The sequence below is a fragment of the Varroa jacobsoni genome, unplaced genomic scaffold, assembly GCF_002532875.2.
Source record: "Varroa jacobsoni isolate VJ856 unplaced genomic scaffold, vjacob_1.0 contig02374, whole genome shotgun sequence".
NCBI classification, from domain to species: Eukaryota; Metazoa; Arthropoda; class Arachnida; order Mesostigmata; family Varroidae; genus Varroa; species Varroa jacobsoni.
The window spans coordinates 1-24385 of NW_019214804.1; the positions used below are offsets into that span (position 1 = coordinate 1).

General features: G+C 41.9%; 1 long non-coding RNA gene across 1 annotated transcript; it reads left to right on the plus strand.

Moving 5' to 3' along the window:
* Positions 1 to 177: 177 nt before the first annotated feature.
* On the plus strand, positions 178 to 23667 carry LOC147751853 (uncharacterized). The gene is made up of 3 exons (XR_015315749.1): positions 178 to 1296; positions 22896 to 23206; positions 23462 to 23667. It is a non-coding gene; the product is annotated as an uncharacterized LOC147751853 (long non-coding RNA).
* The last annotated feature ends 718 nt before the right edge of the window (positions 23668 to 24385 follow it).

Genomic DNA, 24385 nt, shown 5'->3' on the forward strand with positions numbered 1-24385 from the left:
ATATGTTGTTATTCTTTATGTTTTTATGTTGAATGACCGCTCGACAATCAATCAGTCAGTCAATCAATCAATCAATCAATCAATCAATCAATGCGTCAAAGCATTTTACGTGTTGCAAATACGCATCTGTGTCCGATGACCCCGCTGTGCGTACATCTATCGGCATTAATTGCTCTTCCTTTAATCTGCTTGTGCTACTGCTGCCGCCATTGTTGCTGTTTTATTTCCAGCCAATGCGTTCTATTCAAGTCTATAAAGTGTGTGTATCGTAATATCTGTCATCGTGTCCACAATAAAATGTTGCGGATTCGTCTTGGCCTTTCGTAGTAGTGCCTGGGCCCGGCGGCCACGTGTAACTGAACATAACGAACGGTCTACCGCGGGCTAGAGCGACATCTTTAGTCGCGGATTATTGCTAACACTGCCACCATAGACGTTTCTAGCTCATGCCGCGTAATCATTACTGCTTTGCCGAGAACGATGCTAGTAGCCTTTGGCAGTAGTCGGAGGGCGGATGGTAGATGCGTGAAAGGGGGCGGATTAAACCGGGGCGCATCCGCGTACGACACTAGAGTGGCGGATCGCATCGTGGCTGCGTTCGGTGGAGTAGCGATCCCCTGCAGCCCGTCGCCGCTATCGGTTAACGTTACCCCGAGCAGCCTAAACGAAACCAGTCTACTGCAGATGCTTCCAGACCGCCACATCACAAGTACAATTATTCATAGGCATATAGAACCTCATTGCCGTAATGACAGAGCTAGAAACGATTGTACGCGATAAGAATAGACACGATCACGAATGAGCGCGCCGTGCGTGCGTGTGTGTGTGTGTGTGTGTGTGTGTGCGTGCGTTACTACGTGCACTGATCTAAGCACACGTATAAACGTGCGCATCAATAGCGTCGGTGTCAGCAATAAGAAGTGATGGCAAGGGCAAAACGGCCGAGGTGAAAGGAAGAAGTGGACGGCCGGCCGGCTGGCTGGCTGGCTGGCTCCTACTTATTCAACTGATGATTTTTAAGTGCACAGTTGATTAAAAGTCAGCATTAGAAAAAGTGAAATACTTTATTACTATAACATGTTAGCATGTTCGAATGAGGCTTGATATGGATGGTGGAGTAGGTCGAGTGGTGTCATCCCTGTTTAACGCTCAACGATGTACACCATACCGTTGATGTACGAAGTAGCGATTGGCTAGAGCTGAATGCGAAACCAGTACGAGCTGGATGATTGGTAGCCATCCGTAACCCGGCTATGCCCGTAATGGCGCTCGCCATACATATTCGTTATGTCGTCGGTAACGTATTCCCACTGTTGTTGTTAATATTTGTCCATTAATAAATGAGTTTATTACTGTCGCCATATATACTGTTATGGCTTGCTTGTTATAACCAGGGGCAATTCGGTCTCTGAAGAAAGGAGAACAACATCGCTCATTATTATGAGTCGAGGAACAATCAATAGCTTAGCTATGAGTGTGGACAGGCAATCTTAGTTCGAACTAGCTGGGGGTATCTAGTCAAAAATATAGCACCATTTAGCGCCCATCGAGTACTCCATGGCTGTCGGACGCTGTGACTCTACCAGCTATCAGAGAAATTACACGGACAAAACGTCCACGGAACGTCTATCGGGTCTAGCGTCTAACGGGCCGTCTTTGTTACACATTTTTCCTCTTGACGGCTGATCAGTTAGGCATCCGCCAACGAATATTGGTTGGCATGACCGGTCAAGCCTTCAATGGCATTCATATACTGAGGTTGTAAAACATACAGTAGAGAACTAGTCTCTGCTTACGGAGCCTTAAAGTTAAGGGAAAAAAAAATGATCCGGTACCTATTTATTTGGGCTAAAAATCGATGATTCACAATAGAAGATTAAGCTGTTTCGGTAATGCGTTTTCGAAACAATTTCATTGAAATAGGTCGTAATGGGTGAACAGCCAACCAGGTAATGCTGCAGCAAGTTGTTATATAAGAGTATTATATAACATATCGTTAACACAACGATATAGCATGATGAAAAAAAAAAAACAGTTCTATTATAGTATATGATAATCCGACAAATTATATCCGCTTAGGGTAGGACGGGAAAAAGTGCAGGCTGGCCTCGATAGTGCCCATACTCTACTTATTTATCTATGAGAGAGATAAACATATTCTGCAAGCGACAGTTCGCCAATATCGTTAACGTTGCCATATTTTCACGTTGTTTCTATGCTGTGAAAAACGTCCTCAGTCCTAGTAATTATTGCCGCTGATTAACGGTAAGAAAGTGTTTCTGTTGACGCATCTGGTCGGCCGATTATCGGATCAAACAGACAAACTGGGATCAGCAAGTATCGTCAATTATATCTTTGGCACAGTGTTATTTATACGTGGCGATATTGAATCGTCCGCACACATCGGTACTATCGTTCGCGCAGAGCTGGTCACTTAATAATCAGCGAAGCGTTCCTTTGCCCCAGTTGGTCTGTTGACTTCCTTAAACAGCCATGATACAACGCGACAGGATGCATGTCTTATGTACCGCACGTACGTACACAGACACACACATGCATTACCTACATTCGATATATAATTAGTCGTAAGCTAATTGGCTAAAGATGGAATACGTGGAGCGAGTCGCATCAGCAGATTTAAACAGGTCGTAGTTGACATAACGATGGAGTTATGGCACAATTATTGCAATAAGAGTGTCTGAAGTAGTTACCGTAACAGTAGTGGGCAAGTCGCTAACGAAGTAACGTAGCCCCTTCTGGTCGCCTCGGACTGGGGAAAGATGCCCGATATTGCCATTGTTTCATCATGTGCCTCGATTTACCGTTCTCTACGCTGGCGCTCATTAAAGTTTGTTATCGGTGTTATTGAGTCTTCGATCAGGCTACTAAACTGAAATAAAAAGAACAACTAAATATTGTTCTATTTTTTTTCTTCATTCATTTTTTATATGAACGTTAAACATTGGTAAACGTAGTATATCTATATATGGGGGTAGTCAATCAATTGTGTCAAACACCGTATTTCTGTAGTGAAAGCCTAAAAGGAGAAAAATCTAGTAAAAAAAATCTAGTAAAAAAAAAAAAGTTTTGCAGCGTACCGGAGTGCTCTGACCCAGTATGCGTACATTGCTGGGTTACAACACTCCCGACTCAATTGATTTTTACAACGTTCTGGGTAATATTAGATAATTGACTGTTTATACGTTTCTGATAAGGTTATTCATCCGTGATGAATGTTAATTAATGCTGTTATTACAAGTTACATATATGTCATTTATTCATCATATTAGTTAAAAGCGCCTATATCACGGGCATATGTGCTTGAAAAGGCCATCATGACGAAAAACAGTCATGGTAATAAATATAAACGTATTGTTTACTCTCTGTTTAAACAGCTGCTATCTCCAAAGGAGATTTCACTTTGATTCGATGGCAGTGACCCGGAAAATACATCTCAAGTGATTGCTTTGGATAAGCATGCCTTCTGGCTTGTCAGTCTTGAGACTACTACCGCAATTCATGACCAAGATTTAATGCGTGCCAAATTTCTATTGATATGTGTATTTAAATCCGCTCTTCGGTGAACGAAAATAAAAAAACAAAACAAAACAAAATAAATTTTCTGCATAGCGAACGGGCTGTTCGGTTTTAAAGTTGAATATAGACAATGAAAAAAGTAGAGAACATGACAGAAAAGCCGCAGAACTTTGAAAGACACCGCGACGCATCGAGAAGACGTAAAGTTGTTACAAGCGGATACTGTGAAGAATCCTCGAAGAATTTAAACACGCTGCACGCACACCCTTCATGGCTAGACTTGTAGTGGTTTTGATAACTCGTTTCGACTTCTATTTTGTACGATGGGATTGCGACTACGGTTCAAAGCACGTTCCGGAGAACAAGTTTATGAAGACAGATATTACCAAACAATGAAGGCTACTGCGCAGCAGGTTTGGTAGATATTTTCAAGTGTGTCCTGTAAATGACTACGCCTTATTCAAGACACATGAGAAAGTGGAATTTCTAGAGAAGCCTCGTCTATCACGGGTACTCTATGGATTTTTGACTTCAACTCATTATAGAGTTGAAGTACACAGGAGTATGAAGGGAAAAACGTTGACCCTAATGGACAAAAAAACTCATCGGCAAAGCTTATGAACACCCGTAATTCGGTGACCGCTGTATTTTTCTTGTAATTGATAGTAGCTGATATTATTTTCCAGAAATGTTCTAAAAAGTTACAGTTTCTATGAAATAGCTGTTTCCATAGCAACCCAAACGCGAAGACAAGGTTCGATTCTTATATAGATGTCCTTAAACAGGCTCCCGCCGTAGGCTCAATGCCGTCTATTGAGCAAGATTTAAGGTGGCTCTTATCTCGGTAGTGTTTTTGAGTTGGCAGTGAAATAAGCCATTACTTTATGGAAGTCCTCGATCTCGTATGGCTGTGATTCCGTCTCTAAGCCTGCTATGTTGTGATTTGTTCTCAGGTATAATAAGCCTATGGGTAGGTTTGAATTAAATTTGATGAGTTTAAAACAAAGTTTCTGGATAAATTGCTTTCTATTCTTAACTCAGGGCCAAACAATCTGTTTTGGGGATGAGACGAAACATGTCAACCAAACGCAGTGTTCGATAACATCTTGTGGTGGATATTGACACAATCAGGAATAACCAACCAATAGTGATACGACAATAGCGTTACTCATGAAGAAAAAACGCACCGCCCTGCGAGAGTCGATTGTCCATGGTTTGTGGAAGGTGCTCACTTGGTCGAGACTGTAACGCTGTTAGCTGAGCCATGTTGCGAGCCATCGATACCAAAATACCCACGTATTGTATATTCTGCTACGCCGTCTTCTACGTAAGTCCCACTGGCTAAAGCGCAATGCATTAACGGAGACAAGGAAGTCTTTCTGTAGTAATAGGCGGATCGATAACATTCGAGTTGAAAAGCTTTTCCTTAACAAAAAGAACGAAAATATCACAAATTGAACATAGCACTAGTGTAAAATTCGATGGCGGTCCCTTGAAAGGGTTCTCTTAAGCCGCGTACTAAAATCACCCGGCAAACCTGGCTAGAGGATGCTGAAAAAGCTAAAACGGTCGTGCGGCTCGAGCCTATCTAAGTTATGTCTGTACCCCTCTAGCACAGCTAAGCTTTGGCTCTTATGCATCTTTATTTTTTCCAGCTACCTGTAATCTCTGGCAGGCCGTGCAATAGGACATTGGGGAAACTACTGTTTACAGCCGCTTTCCAAGTGTCCTGTGAATCTAGATAGCTATCTAGTGACTAAAACAGTGTTGAACGGCCGTACACGGCAGAGCCACTCGAAAGATCTATTATGTCACTTTCCAGCGGTTGAACGCATGTATGTAGAATTCAAATAGCTTACTGCTGCGTATGAAGTCCTTAAAGAGCCTGCTCTTCAGCGACTTCATTTTTTCGGTAAAGGTTCACTTTTGCTTTTGTCGAGAAGAGTCATTCGCCAAATTAATAGGTAAAATACTTCTAAATATCTGCTCGATTAGCACGACGTTGTGTGGTACGTTTAAAAAATTGCAAGGTTTGGAACGATCTACAAACCTGTCCGAGTTCCGGCGATGGCTCATTGATTAATGTTTTAGAAACATCTTTCTATCGATTCACACCTGCCGTGCAAAACATGTCATTATCGGGACTCGAACCGTACTCCACGACATTTTCATTTTAGGTTGAAAATAGGCTAACCTGAGGACGTTCAGCGCAACAAACTTAAGGCAAACTGTGCCGTCAATTTTGTTGCCGCCAGGTGGCGAACGACGCAAGCTTTTCGTCCGCGTTATATCGGTTGCCTTGCTAAAGTCAAGCTATATTGGATGGTTAAACCATCAGCCATAAAAAGGCCTCGCATACGGCATAATAGCCGGGAAGTTTAAAAGCTTATGAAAAGTACCGATTAGCCGCTTATAAGTGATCGAAAACATACAGTGCTTCTATTTACAATGGGAAAGTGCGTCCTTGTGCGGGTGTCGTTTGTGTCCTGCATAGAGCATCGGATGTGTTAGATTTGTAGTAAGTGCTTTTTTGGCGGACGCTTACTGACCAGATCACGCGATAACATATCTATTAAGATAGAATGACTCTCGATCTAATACGCTAGAATTGGAGGTGAGATACTGGATTCTAGAAATTACTAATCTGTAAGAATAGACTTAGAGCGACGCAACGCATTTCAGGCCGATAGCTTCAACAATCGCTGCACCGAGACTAGAGGTAGAAACAAGAAAAATATCCTATTAAGGCGAGGTCATATTTAGCGTTCTAAGTTGCAGACAATACAGCCCGCTCTGTCGTTCATTAAAGAGCCGCATATTTCTGATGCATATTTATAATGTGGTAGCTATTGCAAGGGTTCAAACACAAACGTGTATATAATAATTCCGGGATGGTAAACTTGCGATGATCGGCTTCAGAGCGTGCTGGTGTCGCCTGATAACCAGCTTCGTGCCCCGTTCGGGCCTAACGTTTCAAGCAGGTAAAATTCAATCAGTCTCCTATGTAGAAGTCGCGCCCCGTACGTATACTTATAGTTCAGTCGTGATACAATTCATTGTTCGCGTCACTGTTCTTAGCGGTGCTGATCGTTGAGCTGTTCTGCGGAAGTTGGAAAACTTCAGTTTGTTCACGTATTTATCGTATTAGTTTGCTCTTGAATTGCACACACGATAATAAGTGACAAAATGCGGATATAAATAAATATGTTTCGAACTTTACGTCCTATACGGAAGTTAAGCATTGGTCTAAACGGCTAGCCTCATCTCAAAATTGAGTGTCTTCACTAAATGGCGAATCTAGCTTATCTTACGTAAAAAAAAAAAAAGACGTTAAATGCTGAACGGTACCATATGAAAACTTCAACTGTTGTTCTGTTGAGTTTAGCAATAAACCTTCTGGAAAGTCCATACATACCTGTTATTAGGGAAGAGACGGACCGTCTATGCTGCTAGGTCGTTCAATTTACTTGATACGGGTACTTCGGATGGTAGATCATCTGCAAAGCCCTACCCTGCAAGCAACATTCATTAAACGAGTTTCGGGGCTTCTAATTTGTAGTAGCGCCTTTAATGATAACTCAGTACTTGTAGCTGCGATATTTTTTGTACGTATTTCTACGAGACAGAGAGTAATTGTTAGAGATCGCCAGCTGTTAGCAACTAAATGACCAGTAAAAGATTCTTCATTGCTCTTGTTAAATAGATAGATGTATTCAGACTACAATCCAACGATCATCACCAAAATTGATATAAAATATCTTGTCGAAGAAGCAGCATTATTTATAAATATTTGCGCGCAAATCGGTTGAAAACAAAAAGGCGTGCAGAAGCTTTTGGGATTTGTACTTCCATAAACATGACGTATGAGTTAAATCTAATGCCGTCCATTAACGAAATACGTGCGCGTGAAGACGGCCGGTCGCCTTCGGCTAAACAATTTCGGAATAATAAGCACTCGCGATAGATATCGTGATGAATAAAGGGAATATTAAAAGCGTCGTGGAAATACTCACAATACCACAATGCATCACCGCTGCAACGCAGGCCAAATCATTATATCAATAATGGGAAGATTGTGTGTGAGCAGAAAAACGATTAGCAACACACTGATTAGATAAACCCAATTTTTCGAGGTAAGGAAAATTTACATTGACATTGCATTAACACGGGGGAAAGCGGCGAATGGCCACGCTAGCATATATAACTACGTAACGAATGCGTACACATTTATCTGGAACCCCCATAACGCTACTTAAATGATCTGATAACAGAGACTAAGCTAAGTAAGACCAACCGAGGACGATGTCTATCTAACCAGGGGAAAATAACCTGAAACAAATCTAGTATAAACAATATCGAAGACTGGCACGCAAAATTACTATATGCGTGCTTGCGGTCGCATATAGTTACAAGCACATAGGCACAAGTAGAAACTAAGCAATGGTCGGCAAGCAAAGCAACAATTGAACAAAGAATAGAATAAGGAAAGATCCGGCCTCCCTTTAAAGTTGATTAGGAAATTTGGGGTCGATGCGTATTATTAACATGTTACTAGCCGTATGCAAAAACGATCTTCATCTACTCGCTTGTTGTTGTCCAGAGAATATGAAGTTGTTACATCTAGCAAATATCATTGAATTATTGTATAGAAGATAACAAATGAGTATATATATATATATATATATATATATATATGAGCCAAGTCATCTCTAGTTTTTTGTACGATTACCTTTTTATCCTTTAATGAAAGCAATCAACGGCCACCTACTGCTTACGTTATTGTAACATGTATGCTGATAGCCATTCGCGGCCATCTGTGCCATAGGGAACGACTGCAAATTTTGGCCCCCCATCGTTTTTGTCAGCAGCCGATAATGATTCCGCCACACAATTGTTCAAAGCACATCATTTCCTGTACGCAAAACAAATCGCTTTTCTATCGCTGACGCAAGCAGTTTTGCCTCGGCACACGAGTACCGAACATGGGGCGTAGTTATGGTGCCCAGTCATGGAGGCCATTTGCGCTGGCTGATCGACGTCTGCAGTTACGGCATCAGGAGGATGATTCGAACCTAATAATTACCCTCTGATAAAGGCCCGAAGCTTAACTTGTTCCCGGGCGGGTTGAAAACATCGATTTCGGCCACCGTGTGCTCAAAACCTTTGCCTCGTCGATCCAAAGGGTTTTCTACGAACATAGGCTAATGGGAATTAGTGACTTTGCAATATTGGGGTATCTCAGGACAACGAACACAGCCACAGGTTCTAAGCTAATTAACATGGTCGCAATTGCTCCCATTCTCCTGTCGGCAACAGCTTCGAGGCACTGGGAGTCAAATTTTGTGGAACAACCATCAACCGGAAGTGAAGGATTGAGTTTTAGAATAACGGAAGCGACTGTTTACCCTACTCACTCACTTGGCTGGACTCTTCATCGAATCACTGTATACAAAAGAAGAGCAGCGCGATCGATTTGTGTATCGCTTGAACTGCGTGACGTGTTCAGCTGCTATGGCAGCTTGTGAACGACTATGCTTTCCACTAAGATTTCATCTTTGAGAGCTGACCTCAAGCTTTATCGTCAGACTGCCTGATTCATTGTTGAACAGAGCTCGCGTGTAAACCGTTGCCCCCTTGTGGATGCCCCTTTTCTCAACATCGTCGCAGATGTTACAGCTATTCTTTTGAGATGGTACGCTACAATTTTTTTAGAAAATGAGCGTTATAGAACCATCTGCAATCACCGCAACGGCAGAAGAGAGGAGACAAGATAGCAGCAATATGCCGTAGAATAGGGCAAAGTTGATCAACGGGAGTGATAAGGGGGAATATAACATCATTTTGTGCAAAAGAAAAGGATGACGTGCACACTTATGTGCACTCGGGCAAAAATAATCATTGCGAGACCCTGGCCTTGAAGATTGCGTCTCGGATCCTCTGAGTATGTGTAGAAGATGCGGTCCTGACTTTATGCGGCGGGTTTAGTTCAGAAGCACGGGAAATTTGCTGCGTAACCTTGTAAACAATTTCATTTGCACTAGTCATCTCAGAATCTAAGTGGAAAAATGGGGCGAGACTTTGCCGCAATAGCTGACAGAGGGTAGGACGTGCAGTGTTGTAATACGGCAGTTTTCGAGTGCTGATTAAGGCAGAAATCCTTAGATTTTAGAAATGGGTCTTTTTTTTGACACTGTACAAAACCAAAGCTTATCTTGATACTGTCTTTGATGATAAAAGCAATTATTTCAGTAAACGGCAAGCCGTATTTCTATTATATATCGTGTAGTTCAGTCGATTAGTCCCAGTTATTTGTGTTGGTTTGCCATCCAAGAGCCTGTTATTACAGTGACGTAGAAATATTGAAACGGTTCTAAGTGCCGTTCGATGTCGTGCAATCGTGTATCGGTAAGCAATGTATAACGATGTATAGGAAATTTGCCTTGTCTAGCTTCAAGTGCTGCATCGAGAAGCATAGGGTAGTACCTACGTATTTGATCTTGTTGAAGAGTCTTCCTTCCTTGAATGGAAAGAGAAAACAAATATACGCATTTATATATATATATATATATATATACGCAGGTACGCAAATATACGCAGGAATTAATCTCCTTTTTGCACAATCGCGTGCCTTAGAGCTGTATGTCGGCGTGCATAAAAGTAAACTTAATTTTATCACGCTCATAGCTTTTGAATTATCAATTAGTCTGCAAATAGCTCCAACAAAATATGGGCGACCAGTAATTACAACGCAGCGTATGAACCGATATTAATGAAACATTCATATACACATTGCTTTGCATACAAATGGGTCTTGGTAATCATTAAACCACTGCCATATAGCTATATATATATATATATATATATATTGCCATATAACTAAAAAAACATCGTACCCTTTCTGCATAATATGAAATGACAGGCTTGAGCATCGTTAATAGTTGAGACATCTCAGTATTTTATGGTCTCAGTCTGAAAAGCTCAACTTTAGAGAGGACAATTCGTAGTCGGGAAAAATTTTACATTTTTCTAGACTTTGTCTTTGTAACGCGGACACTTTCGATATATGGGGTCGCTCTCCGGTCCACTTGATTGTGCTTTACTGGGTCCAGCTGAGCAGCTTTTTACGATGGCATACGGAGAGTATTTGTTCTACAAACTTAACTCAGCGTATCGATCGGCCGGCGGGATCCTGGTTGAGTCGTTCGTCCGCGTAGATACAAACAACAACAATAACAACGGCGGCGGCTGCGTGTTATTCAATCATGCGCTGGATCTGTTTGTCCACTGATACTAACTTATAACCTATCTGTAGTGACGCGTAACGTGCTCAGGGCTGGTCGGTGGATCAGCGCGGGCATGGCGCCATTCCATTTAAACGCGCATTCGCCACGTGTAACAACCTGACTATGTAGAAAAAAGGACGAAGAGGCCGCAGTAGCTTTCCTCAACGATACGCGCCTTGTTACCTCGTGTATGTTCGAACAATGCAATTAAGCATTCACGCTTATACAGACGCATGAAGTACTAGCATCTAACAACGCTGCTAGAAAACTCTCCTACTCGATAGCAAAGGCTCGGGGACGGCTAGATAAAAAAAAAACAGGATCCCCCATTGGTAATATTTATTGAAAAGCGCGCTCAAAACTGAAGTGTTATCGTGTAGATCTAGACACAGACACATGGAACCACGTGCGGCCATTATCCTTGGCCTAGATTATACTACGATGTGGAGACGTTTTAGATACGGCTAGCGTCCTGTATTACGTACGGTGTGAGTATGTTTCTGCGCGCAAGTAGATGTATGATCAGGCAACGAATGAAAAAGATTGCTACTCGTCATTGGCCGCGTTTCTGGATAGCACCGCATTTAGCGACGTTTTGTTCGGCATCCGTATTTACTTGTCGTCGAAAAGCTGAGTGTAATTGACAGTAAAGGTGCTTGTTAGTGAACGTATTAGCAGACAGCCTAATGTGCTACAAACCAACTGTGAATATGCGTTAACGCTACTAACTTAGCGTAGAATATTTGGGCCTATCGGATTCTGTGGCTAATTAAATCATCAATATTAATGCTCGGATTAAGCTCAAGATGATGCTATTGACGCCAAGCTACAGGACGAAATTATCCTATCTGGCGACAGAGCCAAAAGTATTTTGAAGAATTTTACCCGAATCAAGTATCTGAAGGATATTCTAATATTGAAACAGATCTGACTCCAAGCTACACTTTTGAAAGGTACTCCTTAACTATATCCACATAGTTTCTATAATGTTAAGGGACGCAAATGAGCATTAGGAATTAACTATTACCATTATGACCCCTTATTGAATTTTCAATAAACATATAGTACGAAAATTCACATTTGGTTATAATGGCCACTAATCAAGTAAATACCCTTCGAGTTTCTGGTAGTGACCAGGACATAGGTAAACGTAAACACTGCTGCTAGGGCACAAGTTATCCTTAACTTCTTCCTTAAACGATCTTCTACCAGCTTAATGTTTGCTTTTACATATACGATATTTTTATCGAAATGTTCTAAGTTGTTACCAAATTGTCCAGACGCACATACTTCACATACTTTTTAATCTCAGTTACTATAGCGGCTATAAGCTATTATACAACATACATGCCGAAAACAAATCGAACTGAAAAATCCTTTATAAATTTATAGGAAACGCGCCTGAACGAGCTTTTTTTCACAAAATGGCAAGTTTTCTTTTTATGGAAGTAACAAAAATCTAAATTTCACAAACACTTCTGTTTTGGAACGAGGAAATATTGGCTATAGAATAAGAAAGACTATTTCCTTTTTACCTACACAGTTGAGAACTCGAAATCAAGTAAGTAAATGGAAGTCAGTGCGCCAAGTTTATATATATATATATATATATATATATATAACGAACTAAAATCTCTTAAATATCTTAGTCTCTTAAAAACAATTCATCCTTTGCAGCGAAGCTATGAAGATTGCAGTATTATCCCGGCCTTATGCCAACCTTACGCAGCTAAGGTATAGCTGCGTTCATTGAGATTCTGTCAAACGTTGAGAACTTTACCATTTTTCCATTGATATAAGAATTTTTCTTTATCGGATGTATGATAGCGCTTGTCTAAATTTAACGCCAGAGAAGCGTTACGTGGAACGTATTGGACTGAGAATTGAAACACATATCTTGTACATGAATTTTGTCGACCAAGATAGGTGAGCGTAACAGTTAGACCGACAGGTATGTGTGTCTCTGTATGCGTGTATATATATTTAAAAAAATCCAATAGCTACGAAACAGAAGAAGCGAAACTAGGGTATGTGCTTTCTACAGAAGTTCGATGTTGCTGTCTACATCTATTAAAGAAAAATAGAGATATTTTTAAACAAAAATCTCATTCCGTATGGATCCAGGTATGTACAAAACATTTAAACCGTAGAAACTGCGTAACCTTACTCTATAAATATTGGAATTACGACAGCACGCGGACGATCTGGGAACTATAGGTAGCCCTTAACGCTCTATAGTGGCTGTATTCAAAGTACATTGTGCATACAAAGTTAATTTGATTGACCATAAGAGACTAAAGTATTTTTTATTTGCGTTTTTCTAAAAGTTTAATATAAAACAGTGACTAATAAAAGTTTTCGAAGCCATGCTAAAGGACCTTCAGTGTGATTTGTAATGAGTGCGACCGCATTTGAGTAGGAATAGAGACTGCGGCAGATGCATACTGCATTGCCTGTAGTTGTTTTTGAATCTAATGGAATGCCCGCATAGCTGCCTTGCGTTTGCTGCTAGTTCTGTTGCGTCTGGGCTGACCTGGTTCCCCCTATCCCGTTGTATGAGATGAACCCGGAATAGTGGAAGTACGGGTGGATTGCGCGTTTGATAAACGGGACATAACATCTAGCACTACCGTCCATTCATCTAAATCGACGAAAATATGGGCAAGTGCTATCACAGAATCAATAGTCACATCCTCGATGGGGGGCGGGGTGGGGGGGGGGGGGTCCGCCTGTAACTCCCCACAAATACCGGGTATTTTAGATATCTCGGTGTGCGCGTTAGGAAGGCAACTCGATTGATACCTAGCATGTCTAAGAAGGCTTTGCAGGGCTTCCTAAAAGTGTAAATAGACCGAGGAGCACACGCATACATGACGACATTGGTCAACAGTCAGCCGATACGCTTCGATTTTACAAGAGAATTGAATAACCGTCAGCGACACAGTAGTCAAACCCTTACATTTTACATAAACGACTGGCTTGGTTCAGGGCGACAACCTAAGCCCGTTCGTAATCTCTACCTTGCTATAGGGCTTTTCTAACCTAATAAAAGAGCCGAGGAAGTAAGTCGAAGTCGTATTATGAAGATGACTTAGCAATATACGAGCCGAACAGGTTGGCAGTGCAGGAACCTCTAGCCTGGACCCACGCAGTAGCAACAGATTTGGGATAGACCGTAAACCTAACTAGGACGGAAGCGATGAGGTTTAGAAGGGTGAGCAGCAGAGCGGCCACTCAAATCTTACCAGGTTGGCTCTTGCCTACGTATGTTGGTATCTGTACTTAAGGTTGCTCTCTTCCGCAAACGGCTGAAGTTTCACTGCGCATGTCACCGACAGATACAAAAATGCAGCGTTGCCCTCATGAGCGATCGAATCGCCTCGTCGTTGGTCCCTCGCAATCACTCTTAGCTTGCTCGATCTCAAAGCAGTTTCGATCGCAACGTTTAGGATATGCGTCATTTACGAAGGTCTTTGACTGGAAAACCTTGAACAATTAAATTACATCAAAGCCTCCTTTCACACTATCGCCTTGCGTATCTCCTACCCAAGTCGTTACTGTTGTCCGAGGTTCTACGTCGTAGCTTAAAGCTTCCAGCACCGGAAGCCCTCACGACCCATTTGAGGAAATTGGGAGCGAAAATCCTCGGAGATTGCGGGGATTTCTTTGCTTCGAATGCGATAAGAGACAACGAATGGAAAGGGACAAACATGTCGTTACTGTCATTGCTGCGCATGGATTCCACCATAGACTCTGCAGGAAGTCGGGTTTCCATGAACCTGCCGATACATGTAGTTATTCCAGATACGAAAGAGATTACGATAGACATCATGGCGCTTCCTGCCTCCTAACGCCATCTTAAGGAAATGTGGCAAATCTCTAAAACTAACGATAAGAACCGTATAACCTATATCTCGAAAAGCGTAAATGATTTCATATTGGGACTTCTGCTGTTAATTTCTGTACAAGAAGTTTTTACAATTAAGAATTAGCGGTAAAGGCGAACGAATGAAGTTCGACTAATTTGAACGAGCATATTTTTTTGTCGGGCAATCGCAAAACCACCGTCTTGTCCACTAATGATGAAGGGAACCATGATGATTCAGCTGTGCGTTGCTGTGGAATTAACAGAATAACCAGAATCTTTAGAACTCGCCCTAGTGCACCCGTCCATTTTAGCTAACGCTCTCTACGTCGTTCTATCCTACGATGGCATTAGAAACAGATACAAAATCAGAAGTTATTTGATTCTTCTCTTCTTTTTGCTATTGAAGCCCTCCTATTGCAATGTCATCCAACATTATTAGTGGAGTTATAATGTCTATGTGCAGCTCCGCTGCTGGTCGGCTCACAAATGGTGATAGCTCTAGTCACAGTAAAGTCTGTTATACTGTAATGTATTGAGGCTGCAGGACGAGGTAATGCCATCTTTGGTAACTGGTAATGGTACGCTGCTATTAGTTGCCAGCCGGTATCCTTTTTTCGTATTGCTATTCAGCCCTTTTACCTTTTACTTGTTTTAGACTTGCCTAATTTCTTAGAAAGGTAAAAACAATAAAGACAACTTGACGGAGTAACCGACACAATTACTAAGCGAGCAAAGGGGAGAAGATGTACACTTTCGCAAAGAGCTAATTGCTGCAGGTGAATCTGCCGTCCTGTTATGGTAATTTGATTTGTACTAAGAGTAAGCTATATATATTATACTGCAGCACTTTATGAAAAAGAAGAAAAAAAAACGTAATAACATGAAAGAGCAGAAAAAAATTGGTACAAAAATTAGCATTTAATTTGACGATCTCTGTATTCGATTGCTGTACTACAATAGGGCCATGCAAAACCGTTTATTTGACAGGCGGTCCTGAACTTGATATCAAGAATTGCCTGCCGGGATACTCTGTCCCTGCGCCTACATTTGCGTGTTAACTAGAATCGTATGTCTCCTGTCGAACAACCCTCTGCAGAAGCGAGTTGCTCTTAGGAGAGAGCAATTTGAACAGGGACCATATTAACGGTACCCTGGGGATCGATATGAAGAGTATATATTCATGCGTATATAATTTCTCTACGCATGTAGACGCATTATTATATACACAAGTGTGTTTCTCTGGCGAGCGTAAGAGAACTTTTGTGCAATAGACTAAACGGCCAGGGAATAAGGCTGGACGATCGGATCCATCGAAGACATGTAGGAATAAATTAGTCTTAGGGTCTTCCTGGCTACCTTCAGTAAACGGACTCAGTGTTTGGAGGGAAGGCAGAAATATCGTGCTCGTTAGTTCTACATGAACATGCAATGATAACGCTTACGGAACGCAGAATTTCTTCAAATGTTTGCTACCAAAAAGGTTGAACAGCTGCAAATGATTGTACTTCACATTTCTGGCTATCGCCGAGTAACTTGGGCTTTTTTTGTCGGTAAAATATTGCAGCTGTTCTATCCCGACTTGATGATAATGAAGTTTTAAGATAGCTTTTGTTGTTTCTGGCCATATTCACCAAACCGGTAAATTGCTGGCGGCTACCTCTAGCAGCCTTCAAGCGAAAACGGTGGATCCTTATTTGGTGGCCGGGCTTCGCGGGGTTGCAAAGAGCCTGTCTTATATAAAACTATTTCACATAGCTATAGGCGATGTTGCTGGCAGACACCGTATCTAATTGTCAAATTAACAATTGTAATACTTATGCATGTGTATGTGTGGCCGCTGTTACTGCGATGTTACCTGTTTTACGAATTTCGCTTTACGTATCTGACCGCAACTCTTCGACTGCCCGAACATTAGTCGGGTAGCCCGGAGTTCTCTGGGCTTCGTTGGCAGCACGTAGCATCCTTCGGTGACTTTTTTTCTTTTCGTCTGCTTATTCTTTATCGGGAATAGGCTATAAATAGAAGTAAGACACAAAGGCCGTATGTAGTGAAGGGAGGCGATGTAGCTAACGGAGTAGGTTCGACGACATCCAGCGAATATTAGTTATCTGTCTTCTATAGCAGCGTCTGTTTCCAGCAGTTCGAGAGACAGCGGCTGCCGCAACAGTAGCAGTCCCGGGAATATTTATCGTGTTAGTTGGTTCTAGTGTGACGGCATGGTTCTTTGAACTGATTGGGTGCGATACAAAACGATGAAGCACAACTATTCGAAGGATTGTTTCGGCTTGTTGCAAGTTGCTTGCTCCACAGGCGGCCAGTGATGACGATGAAGACAAAAGTGGCTCGAAGACTGTCGGTCACCCACTATCAGCCTAGCGTCACCATTCGTAAGCAACAATAATAGTAAAAGCAGCATTCGCAACAATGTCCCAGGAGCACCACGCTCCGACGAGCTCCAAGATGCGACCTCTAGCATCTGCTTACTGCCACGGTTTAGCACGTGTTTCGCTGCAAATGGAAACAGAAACTGGGATCGAGAAAATAGGTCCCAAATACTATAAAGTCACAAACATTCATATGTAGATTGAGTAAGAACAAAAGAAAAATCGTCTGGTGTTCTCATCTATTCAATTATCTTGCAAGGTATATCATATATTTGGCCTGACCTTTTTTCTTGGTCCAGAAACGTGGCTTTTGTGGCTCAGTACTGGGTTGTCTTTGTTGATATCACAGTGTTCTTCATCAGCGAATAGTAACAGTGGTAATTTACTAAGACTATGCTTATTTAGTACACTTATTCCTTTGTTTGTCAGGGCTTGCATTGACGGTAGTGGCCCAACATTCGTTACTGTGAAACATACTTTTTTTATTACTGTTCATAGTAGACTGCACCAGAAGTGCCGTAACAGCGACGACGCTTCAGTTGGCTGAAAAAAAAAACAAAATAACTTTCCTGCAGTTGTTTTGCTACCTCCTTGGGTCGTCAGCCGACAAAAATGGGGACGATTCACTATCTGCATTCTAGCGTAAGACGCAGAGGATTCGTCGATCATCTGTCTTCGTGTCTTCAGATGTCTTCGTGAGGAGCAAACAACGTCAGCGAACTGCAAACAACGATCTAGTCAGTTGGATAAACCCATTTGGATAATTTCTGGCTGCTTCTGTTCCCGATAGGGGAACACTGAGCGATATGGCAAAAAGCCTTTAGTTGGTACGGCTTGTTGGTTGACTCTTACAGGTTAGCTACATCCGAATTCCCCACTGTCCCGCCACGATTACCAGTAGTTTGATCGGATTGGTCTGACAAAATTAATTTGTTCTTACTGCTATTAGGAGCTGTAGCAGTAGTACGAATTGCGTCTCGTGCCCATTAGGCAGTCAATCTGTGTTATACATTTGCATGTGGTCGCCAATTGTTTGTTGTTGAGAGGCGTTTTCTTGCCTATTTGTCTTTGGGAAGCAAGTACCTAGAAAAAAAAAAAAAAGATTTTGAATAACTAAAACAAAGAAAATGAAAAAAAATTGACAGTCAGCTAGAAAATGCTGTAATAGTAGTTTAAAAATATAGAGAAACATCGGTTATATACAGCTGTTTTGTGTAATGTTAACTGACCCTTTGGCTAGGTTAACACGTGGATGATGGAGGGACAAACTGTTAACAAACAGGTCAATCTACCTAATTCGTGTTATTAATATATGATGCATTGGATTAGCAGCCTATGGTCAGGTAGTTAGTGTCCGAGCAATCCATGTCACGTCATATTATATGATGCAACATAGGACAGCTTTAGATAAGGCCTTTTAAACATGTCGATCAGCTGCTGCAGTGATTACTTCGACCTTTCCTACAAGAACAAGGAGATAAGGAAATAAAGATGCAGTCTGACATAAGTAGAACGCTCATTTTTCACAAGCCACCATAGGACGTACGATGATTTCTAGCTGTTGGGTTGCCTTACCAATTGGGTTTAAGTGCAACAGGTCCGTGGGTAGCTTAAAATAACCGCATGTACTCTCATATGCAAAATCGCATAGCCGTATCTACCGTTGCATACTAGATGCCCAACGTAGTTAACATTATCAATTTGTGATTTTGAAATAATGCTTATTTAGAAATTTACTGAGCAAATGATAACATCACCAACAAGTGAGGTTTATCCCGAACCGCGTTATCCACCAACCTATTCGATCTTTTAAGATCTGTGTGTAGATATTGATCGTGAAGATTTGCTTAGATGTTGAATTTCCAAGCCCCTTTGTAATGCGTCTTGACTTACCATTGGGTGGATATCTAGATATCACATATGCTCAGGTCTGTAAAACTTGTTTATTCAAGCATACATCAAGCTTAAACACTTTTTTCATTATTTTTGTTAAATAGAACATAGCTGGTTCTTAGCTAATTGCGAACAAGTATTAGCTGATCGTGGGCAGACAACGTTTGTCTCTTATCAAGATCGTATTGCTTAGATTTTGTGACTAATCCGATTATGTTGGGTCTTGTTAAATGAAGTGGGCGTAGAAATTATCAGTGTTAGCAATGGTGCTGCAATTTGTCAACTTGACGAACTTGATAACACTCACAAACGCTTGTTGATGTGGTTGTGATAGATCTCGTTTTCAGCGGTTTTGTTTGGAACCACAGCACTATTGCCCCCCAAGGGCAAGACACTTACTTTCCACGATTCCAGCACGATTGAATTTCTCTACGCGTATTCGTATATATGGCACAGGTTCATCATTCGTACACATCCTTAGTTCGATTTGGATAACCTTAACGGCTTATACCCAAGTGGTGTTATTGTGTGAAAATGGTAAATTCGATATAGTCATAGCACGTGACAACGATGAGCTCTTTGGTGATCGCGTTCGACGTTATCTTGCCCCCTTCTCATACTTGGAGTACCTTGAAAGTTACAGCAAGTAGACGTCGTCCGGATACGGTACAATTTGCTCGACCCGTACCTCGTCCACCCATCTATCCCTACCTTCAACAAACAATTACACGACCTTTGTATGAAGTCAATGTTGATTTCATAACTTTGTTAGTTGTTACAGAGGCCGCAAGAGTACCTTTTGGAGAATATAGCATTATATTGGTATAAACATTCAACGCATAATAAAACGAACGGTGTGTCACAACTGACTCTCATTTGTCTTCCATCATTAACAGGAGCCGGTGCTAAGGTACTGCATTCATTCGATATACGAAGAAGGGTGTCAGGTCTACTTGCCGGTTGCAGTGTTGCTTCAGAAATAGCACTCCATCATTCTTTTTCTTGACCGTTATTCAAGGGATCGGTTATGCTGTGCTTATAGACCTGTATAAGGCCCTAAAAGGACCAAGTCATATATCGTTTCCTAGTAATTTAATATACATTGGGTCCAATACGCGTTCGACAGCCAAAATCAACCTTAAAAATGTCAAAACCTTATTAACTTTTTTATGGCTCTTACGTTCAGTGGCAGTACTGTAAGCACATGACATAATGCTTATTGACTGCTTCAAATACTAAAATCAATTTTCTCACATAAAGAACCGCCGAATCGCGTTGAACTGAGGTAGCGTTTTTACAAGCAAATTCGGAGATCTAGTCCACAAGCGTCGGCCCGATTGATTTATCAATAGCTACGTTGCAGGTCTTGTTAGGCAATGTACCTGTACATATTTCCTCTAACCAGGCTTGTATAAGTACTCGGCAAGCATTCAATGGACGAGCCAGTGCACGTAGTCTCTCGTGTCTGCACCATATACTCGTCGGCGGTTGTAGATATCAGTATATATTATATAGATATATATATATATATATATTACAGTGCCCAACGTAAATGCGCGGTTTCAATTGTGAACGAATGAACTCATATTAGCTCCGTTCTCGTACCGACAAGGCTCGCCACAAAAAAACACTGCTATCAGACACTTCTGCTAGGTCCGTGTTGAGCATTTCTGGTTAGGTCCTGTGTAGAGTGAGTGAGAGGAAAGGCCTGGTCAATCTAAGTGATAAACCAGGCAAGGTATAGCCAGTGGAGCCACAGCTGTGATCGGATATATCGTATGCTTTTTGCCGTTATTTCTATTTCAGACTATGCCCGAATATTCGGCCACTTATATGTAACTGCTAGTATTTTCGGTCGAGCTGAGAGCCTCCTTGAAGTGTCTGCTCGAACTACTATTTAATGTAATGTACAGATTTGTTTGTACAATTAATCTGGCAACATTTCCAAATCCGATTAAAGAATATAACAGCATGCAGCGTAATGTGCGACTAGATTAGAGAGCTGAACCGCAGTCTACGTAGGCTTAAAAGTTGAGTTGCCTTAGAACTTCAACCATTCGTGTTCGCCCTGTTCTGTGGAAGCCTTAAGATCCATCGTTACGCGACCCTGAGACTCTACAAGGAGTCCTTTACTTGGTCAATACAGGGTCATATCCGCAGCTAGCGTTGTCCGTCGCTCGTGCATGTTCGCGCACTCGTTAGGATCAATGCTCCGAGTCCCGCCAACGATACATAAAGGCTGCATAATATGCGGGAATAAATAAAGTCAACTGTGACATGTAAGAATACTGGCGGTGCTAAAATTTAGTAAATGGTTGATAGACTGCTGATTATTATAACATTCGAGTGTATCGTATCCTCTCTTGGCGAGTACCTAAGACGCGTTTATTTAGCGAAGGAGAGGGCTTCAAATTTATGAAGGGGGTTTATGTGCGTACGTGTGCGTCTACCAGTTCAGAGTCATCCATTAGTGGTGAAGCTCCATATTATAGGTCCAGTATAAATAGCTGTCGTCGTTGTTGTTATTGTTGCTGCTACTGCTGCTGTGGCGGTATTTAGAATGGTCGCTTCGGTGAGAGGGTGGTCGTCGACCGTAGGAAAGAGGCGCAAACGCTGTTTTCCTTTCTGCTTTAGCTGCTGCTTTCGCCGGACGCAGCGGTGCGATGCGATGTGGTGCGGTTCTCTGTGTGGCGACTTCTCCTCGGCGGGCCCGTTTCGCGCTGGCGCCGTCATCGCCGTTGCCGACAACGACTTTTTTTGACTTCTGCTGTTTGTAGACGGTGGCAATCGAAAGGCAACTGTCCCCTAAAGAACAGTTAGTTACAACCACCTGATTACGTGCTGTGTCTCGTTTGAGTCGCGGTACGTATGCTATGCGCGACCTCGCACCGCAGTACTGAGCTGACGAAGGAGGCGGATCATCCAGCGCGATGAAGTAGAGAAGTATTATCGAGTGCAGTTATCTGGGCTATGCTCACTCATACTGGCATTGTTGAAATGCGATGTCATAATATTGTGTTTGTCGCATCGGTACGATGTTCGGGATAAACGATTCGGCTGGAATGGACCAGTCGTACTATGGTTGTGTGAATATTGATATCTAAATAAGAAAAACTGGGATTTCATTAGCTTGCTTTCAAGTCCGCGTTGGGGATTATAGGAATTTGTGCGGAGTGTTCAAGCGGGCTGTTACCATGTCTGACCTGCACAACGCCCCAGCGGTGGGAAGTTGCTGGGCCAGAAGAACCAGCAGGTGTGCAACACCTACAGTGACCGAGTCGTAGGTCGAGTGTACAATTAGTTATTGGAAGTCCTTCGACCTTAGCGGCCAACAGTGTACAGACGAGAAATGAATGCGAAGATGATTTGATTATCTTTTTTGCTGTGCTTATCCTATCTATTTCGTTCGTCTTTGTTTTAATAGTGTTGAGTTACCAAACAAAATTAAAAATGCTCAACAAAGTTGGGCCTGATGACACATAGCAGATGAAGTTTAACTCGTCGTACGACTCCCTCGGTACGATTACTCGGTTGGATATGGTGCCAAGTGGAGACAACGAATAGTGCAGTTTGCGGAATACATATAATAATACATTTATTGTCTAAATAAAAAATCAAAGGATTATCGGAGTGCCAATCATGGCTGGGCTAGCACTTGACGGTTCTCTCAGCTATCGGGGTTTAGGCGGCATGGGGTTTCTGTCGTTTGCTGAAGAGGCCGCGCGAAGAAGGCTTTACGGGACAAGGACATCCCTCCCATTCTACCCGTCATCAGCTGTCACGACCAGACTCTATGGAACAGGTAAAATGACTAGACATCTTTTAGTAGAATAAATAAGAAAAATGCTACAATAAGTAAAACAACACAATTTTCCTGTTTTTTTTTTTCTTCTTCTGCACTACACTCACGGTCGTGTTATGCAACCAAAGCTTTGACTGTACGGCCATCATTCGAATGCGAAGTTGACCATTTGTTATATCGGGCTTTTGCGTCAGACTGCATCGTTTCCATTCAAAACGATCAAACAAATTGTCGTCGGTTAAGCGCTCCGTGTTTCCTGCAGCAGCGGCAGCAACAAATATAATAATATTCAGTGGGACGAGCTGGTGACGCTGGCGTCGGTTCATTGCTTACAGTACTATGCTATGTATATGATTGGGTTTCGGAAAATGACACAGCCCGAATATCGTACTACCGGGGTCGCATAGCCATGAGGACAAGCCGTGGCATATCACATCCCGTACGTATAGAATACAAAACACCACTATATGGATATCTCTATATAATATCCACCAGTGTATGTATTTATAGGTAAAAGGAGATAGAAGGTGAACCCATCAAATTATAGTTGTTAAATGGATATAATGCTTCATGATCAATAAAATGATCAGTCATTTGGGAGAAATTTTTCAGCTACGGCGTTGTTAGGTGCAAAGATAAAGGCATAACGAAACAATGTGCTGCAGCAGGGGGTGCTAATACCTTCTTATTGCAGTGAACGAAACGTAAGCAAATGCACAAATGAGGCCCGTTCTTGCAAGCCCAACGACTGGTAAAAGGCCAACTGCCGTAGAAGCGTAAGTGATTCGTCAACGAAACTTTTCTAAAGCGCAAGATGTGTAAGATGCAATCATTATCGAAGACCCAGGTACTGAAAGGATGTTTCTTTTTAATATGTTCATCTTGAATAAATCTTGTACATGCGACACCTCACTAAACATCTTTGAAATCAAGAATGGGTTTTCTTTTTCGGACTTGATTGCCCTTGTTAGCCACGTTAATCTCCTGGCCTAGTTTTTAATCCTAAGTATGGAGTCAAGCTCTACACAGTTCCGCTTATGCAAAGTTGGCCTGCATATCACTAACGAACCTTTTCATAAAAATGCAACATGCATCTAGCCAGACCTGACCGAATTTACAACCATAAAGCTGGACTAGGTAATTGCAAACAATACACATAGGTAGACAGTAGGTTCCAGTCCGGAATCTATTGTCAAATCAGACGATTTGGAAAGACCGTATGCTGGAAATGAAGCTATTTTCCACACTCCTTGCTGGGCCGGGTCCAATAAGGCAAGAACAGTTGGACTGCTAACGGCCGCTCAATCAATACCATACTATTATGTATATAATTTTTTCTATAAACGCTGTTTGTTTCACCTTCGAAACTAAACGGGAACAGGATAAAATCCCAGAACGTAACTGTTATGCTAATTGATAAAGTAAGCCGATTTGCTTTATTTGAATTTCGTGATGCCACTATAAAAAGGACTAGTACGATCGTTTTTGCTAAACTCCGCCTCCGGCCGACGGAGCGTGGAGCATAGCTGGCTATAGGAACCATGATAGTGGCTATATAGAAACAAGGTCCTAAGCGGTTAGTAAGATATCTAATCCGCATTTCTCTAAACGCTGGTGC